This window comes from Erythrolamprus reginae, chromosome 2 (genome assembly GCF_031021105.1).
Source record: "Erythrolamprus reginae isolate rEryReg1 chromosome 2, rEryReg1.hap1, whole genome shotgun sequence".
In the NCBI taxonomy this organism is placed as follows: domain Eukaryota; kingdom Metazoa; phylum Chordata; class Lepidosauria; order Squamata; family Dipsadidae; genus Erythrolamprus; species Erythrolamprus reginae.
In genome coordinates this window covers 312,314,460-312,320,089 of record NC_091951.1, presented here as the reverse complement: position 1 = coordinate 312,320,089, position 5,630 = coordinate 312,314,460, and the positions used below count along the sequence as shown (strand labels likewise).

At 38.3% G+C, this 5,630-nt stretch overlaps 2 protein-coding genes across 2 annotated transcripts in view; both read left to right on the top strand.

Annotated features, from left to right (window-relative positions):
* The window catches only part of FAM151B (family with sequence similarity 151 member B), a 786,337-nt gene that overhangs the window by 75,444 nt on the left and 705,263 nt on the right, over positions 1 to 5,630 (top strand). The window lies entirely within an intron of this gene.
* MSH3 (mutS homolog 3) overlaps positions 1 to 5,630 on the top strand; it is a 59,318-nt gene that overhangs the window by 56 nt on the left and 53,632 nt on the right. The window contains exon 2 of the mRNA XM_070743088.1: positions 2,224 to 2,344. The gene's annotated coding sequence lies outside the window, so the exon portion shown is untranslated. The remainder of the gene's footprint in view (positions 1 to 2,223; positions 2,345 to 5,630) is intronic.

Here is a 5,630-nt window from a genome sequence, read left to right as displayed (position 1 = left end):
GCCTGACGCCGCTGGCTCAGCATACGGTGCGGCCCGGATGGTGGGGAAGGCTGCGAGGCGAAGCTGGGTCCTCGTGGGTTAAAACTCCTGCGCTGAGCCTCTTGCTGTTTTGTGGTCCCCTCTTAATGCACCATGATCGGGTCGGGTCAGGGATAGGCAAGGTTGGCTCTTCTATGACATGTGGACTTCAACTCCCAGAATTCCTGAGCTAGCATGATTGGCTCAGGAATTCTGGGCGTTGAAGTCCAAAAGTCATAGAAGAGCCAATTTTACCCCTGGGTTGGGTAATTTTGCATGTACTGTACTGCAGTTGTTAAATTAGCCACACAGTTGTTAAGTGAATCTGATTTCCCCATTGACTTTGCCTGTTAGAAGGTTGTAAAAGGGCTTCACATGACCCTGGAACACTGCAACTGTCATAAATGTGAATCAGTTGTCAAGCACCTGAATGTAAATCATGCGACACGGGGATGCTACAATGGTCATAACTGTAAATGATGGTCAAAACTCACTTTTTTCAGTGCCTTTTTAACTTTTAACAGTTACTAAACGAACTGTTATACTACCTGTATCCCCAGTTCTCTCCTGCACTAGATTCATGTCAGGAGAAAATGTTTTCTTTCCCATTCAGAATATAATTGGCCACCTGCACCGTACTTGTGGCTCCTCTTCCATGTCAGCAGCCTCCTGAGAGTCTCTCAGGTATAACATACCAGAGATGGCCTGATACCAGAACAGTCAGGTGATACTCTCCGGTAACGATTTTCGGGACCTGCACACAGCTGCATGCCCCCGATTTGCGCGTGTGCACCCCTGGCTTATGGGCATGCGCAGCAAGTGAAATTTTGTGTGACGATGCTTGCGCGAGCGAGATTTCAGTGATTTTTGCTGATTTCTTACTTCTGCGCATGTGTGGAAGCAAAAATATCTGCGAAAATCACCAAAATCTCACCCATTCGTCCTTGCACGAGATTTCTCTTACTGTGCATGCACAGAAGCCAAATCTTGCACTGATGGATGTGCACGTGCCAGATGTATGCGCACCGGCGATGGCCTCAGGCAGCATCGGTAGCACCAAAGACAGAAGTCCTTCGGTGTAACATACCTGAGATGCAAAAAACTGGATAAACACTGGTATGGCAGTTTTCAGTATCTTCCCTTACTGCTATTTTGTTCAGCGTCAGAAGCTAAGCTACAGTATCTCTGGTGTCCTTAATTTGGCTTGTGAAGCACAGCTAGGCAAATCCAGCAGTCCTTGAAGGCAACTGCCTCTGTTGAGTGAGGCTGAGAATTGCTTGTTAAAGCAGGGACAGAGGACACATGTTCTCTAGCCATTAAGTTAGTGCGTTTTTCCAAGAAATTGGAAAAACAGGTATGTACCAGTATGTTCTTAACGAAAATTCATGAGGTACTAAGAAAGCGATTGGGCTACTTGATGAATTTAATGGAGTAGTATATATGCTTGTTTTGATATAACACAAATCTAGTATGTTATTCTAGAAAATACAGACTCTTTTTAACCTGATTTGGTGAATCTGATCTCAGGATCATTTTTGTATTTATAAGACTGAGAAAGTTGATGCTGTCTCATATTCTTTATTGGCCAAGTGTTACTGGACACACAAATTCCTTCTGTGTACAATCAAAGAACTCTAGTCTACTCTAGCAAGAAAAAGTTCAGTTATTATTGAATTTTGGTTTAAAGTAGGTGCATTTGAAATCATTGTGACAAATTGAGCTACTCTTTACACATTCAAAATGCTGTAGTTATAAAATTCATTCATAAATAAAGGTATAAATAAAATATAATGTAACTTTTTTCAGTATGGTTGAATACTGATTCAAATACAGTAGTTCCTTTTCATTCTGTATGAGAGAAAACATAAATCTCATCATATTCCAATAGAACCTGATGGACATTGGTTAACACAATTCATTAAGCTATCCTATCTGGTTAAAAAAGTCTTCAGATAATAAGAATCAGAAATTTGAAATCAGTTATCAATCTTGGTTTCAAGTTCAATTTTCTGGAAAGTAGAAAGGGTTGTTAATCTGGTTATGGATGATTCGTATAAGTAAATAGCTTTATGGTTATAATCACAGATCAAAAGCAAGGATGATTGCGGTAACTTCAATAAGCCTCAGTTGTTTCAATTTTTTTGCTTTTCTTAATTGAATACAAGGCAAACAATTTCACAAACATGTTAAAACTTCTTTATTTAGATTATTGAACCTGATAGGAAAAAGAAAAAACTGCTAAAGATCAAAGAATATATTGGCCAATCCTCAAAGTCTCAACAGCATGGAAAAGAAGAAAATAATTCAGTAGATATGCAGAACACAGGTATGTTCCAAATACTGTAACTTCTTTTTTTTCTGTCCAGGAATTTTCACGAAAATGGAGAAATGTTCTGTAACTGGAGCTTTTGTGATTATCTAGGAACAAGATTGAATTAAGGAACTTTCCTTGGCTTTTTATTTTGTTATTTACAAAGTTCATTCTCATATACATTAGTATATGAATTAATCATGTTAATTGAAACTTAACCTCAATATGTTTCAACATTTATATCTGTTTGATGTTCAGTCATATTTTGTAAATATTTTAAACTGTTAATATTTGTGAATCTTTATTTTCTGCCACTTTATTTGGTTTAGATATTATACTGTCATAAATGTGTACTCTTCTAAAGAAGCAGAATAGGAGATTTTTGGAAATTAATGAGACATTACATTTTCAAAGCAGAAGGGTATATGAATGATTTTGGGCAAAAGATTTCTGGATAGATGTGAGAAGATCAAGAAATATAGGTGGAACTCAAAAAATTAGAATATCCTGCAAAAGTTCATTTATTTCAGTAATGCAACTTAAAAAAATGAAATGTAATACAGTATATGAGAGAGACTCATTACATGCAAGGCAAAATAGTTCAAGCTGTGATTGTGATGATTATGGGGTACAGCTCATGAAAACCCCAAATCCACCACCTCAGAAAATTAGAATATTACACGCAATCAATAAAGCAAGAATTGTACATAGAACATTATCGGACTTCTGAAAAATATAAGCATGCATATGTACTCAATACTTGATTTGTGTCCATTTTGCAGCAATTACTGCATCAGTGTGCCATGGCATGGAAGCTATCAGCCTGTGGCACTGCTAAGATGTTATGGAAGACCAGGATGCTTCAATAGCAGCCTATAGCTCTTCTGCATTGTTCAGTCTTGTGTCTCTCATCGTTCTCTTGGCAGCGGCCCATAGATTCTCTTGGAAACTTTTGCATCTCATTTGGAAACCAAAGACCCAGAGTATGGAGGAAGAATGGAAAGGCGCACACTGTAAGATGCTTGAAGTCTAATGTAAAGTTTCCACACTCTGTGTTGATTTGGGGAGCCATGTCATCTGCTGGTGTTGGTCCACTGTGCTTCATTACATCCAGGGTCAATGCAGCCGTCTACTGGGAGATTTGAGCACTTCATGCTTCCTTCTGCAGACAAGCTTTATGCGGACACTGACTTCAATTTTCCAGCAGGATTTGATACCTGCCCAAACTGCCAAAAGCACCAAAACCTGGTTCAATGACTAGGTTTACTGTGCTTGATTGGCCAGCAAACTTGCCTGACCTGAACCCCATAGAGAATCTCTGGGGCTTTGCCAAGAGAAAGATGAGAGATATAAGACCAAACAATACAGAAGGCCTGAAGGCTGCTATTGAAACATCTTGATCTTCCATAACACCACAACAGTGCCATAGCTGATAGCTTCCATGCCACATTGAGGCAATAATTGCTGCAAAAGGGGCCCAAACTAAGTACTGAGTACATATACATGCTTATACTTTTCAGAAGCCCTATATTGTTCTATGTGCAATCCTTAAGAACATAAGAAAAACCATGCTGAATCAGGCCAAAGCCCATCAAGTCCAGCATTCTGAGTCACACCAATTGTCCATGGGGATCTTGAGCAGAAAGATAAGGCAAAACCCTCCCTTTCCCTTGACCCTCAACAAATGGTACTCAAGGGAATCCTGCCTACCTCAAACAACATAGAGGCGGCACGTGGACATCCGTTTCAATAACCACCGATACACTTGGCATCCATGAATCTGTCTAATCCTGCCTTGAAGCTATCAAGGCTGACATCTGTCACGACATCTTCTGGAAGTGAATTCCATAAACCAAAGACCCTCTGGGTGAAGAAATATTTCCCTTGATTTGTCCTCGCTTTCTTACCTATGAGCTTTAGGGAGGGCCCCCCCATCCTAGTATTGGGTGATAGAGAAAACAATTTTTCTCTATCCACCTTTTCTATCCCATGCATGATTTTATACACTTCGATCAAGTCACCCCTTAAGCGCCCTCTTTCAAGGCTGAAGAGACCAAGGCGTTGCAACCTGGTTTCATAAGGGAGGTGCTCCATTTCCTTGATCATACTTGTTGCCCTTTTTTGCATCTTTTCCAGTTTCATTATATCCTTCTTGAGGTGGGGTGACCAGAACTGTATACAGTACTCCAAATGTGGTCTTGTTTTATTGATCGTATGTAATATTCTAATTTTCTGAGATTGTGGATTTTGGGTTTTCATGAGATGTACCCCATGATCATCACAATTATGACAAATCATGGCTTGAATAATCTTGCCTTGTATGTAATGAGTCTCTCTCATACATTACGTTTCACCTTTTAAGTTGCATTACTGAAATAATTTTTTTTTGCATGATATTCTAATTTTTTGAATTTCACCTGTAACTAGTACATAAAACAGAATGTTTGTAGACTTAAAAAATCCCTATTTTTTCAGTGTTTTCAAGGGAAAACAATATAGTTTAAAGACTCATGTTGTATAATAGAGCCAAAGCTATGTACTATTGAGCAGGATAGGTATCAGCATAATTATTGGATAAGAAAAGTATATAAAATAATTATGAAAAATATTCATTGGCTATAGTATGTTTGAGATAAAAATTTTATTTGTATTGCTGATGAAGGGAAAACAAAGAAATGTATGCACTTTGAAATATGCTCAGAAACATTTGAGAAATTGAGAGCATTTAGCCATTTGGAGCCTCCAAGAAATAGAGTTTCTTCAGAAGCTTTTCATGAAAAAGAGTCAGTAGCTTTGAAAAAATGCCAGCGTTCTATGATTGGAAACAGTGAAACAAACAGTAATACTCTACACCCCCCAGATATAAGTAAGGTAATCAGTTCTTTGCTATTTTTTGATTTAGATGTTACGATTTAATTGAGAACATTGACTGAATTTGAAGATGCTAAGACAGCAGTTTACTATTGTTAAATCTTGTGTCACCATATTCTCCATTACAAATGAATAAGTGACAATGGTAGTAATCTGCAAGATTTAGTAACGAAGGTAGTACATATTAAGTAGTGTAATTAATTGTATCAGCATTTGATCTATTGGTATATATGACAATGTGCCGGAAGTCAGTTGTTAATAAAGACTACAGTATATCTGTATATGATTGTGTGTACATTTTGTGTCCGTGTACATACTGTACAGTGGTACCTCAAGATACGAACCCCTCGTCTTACGAACAACCCGTGATACGAACCCGGGGTTCAGAAAATTTTGGCCTCTTCTTACGAACGTTTTTCGTCTTACGAAC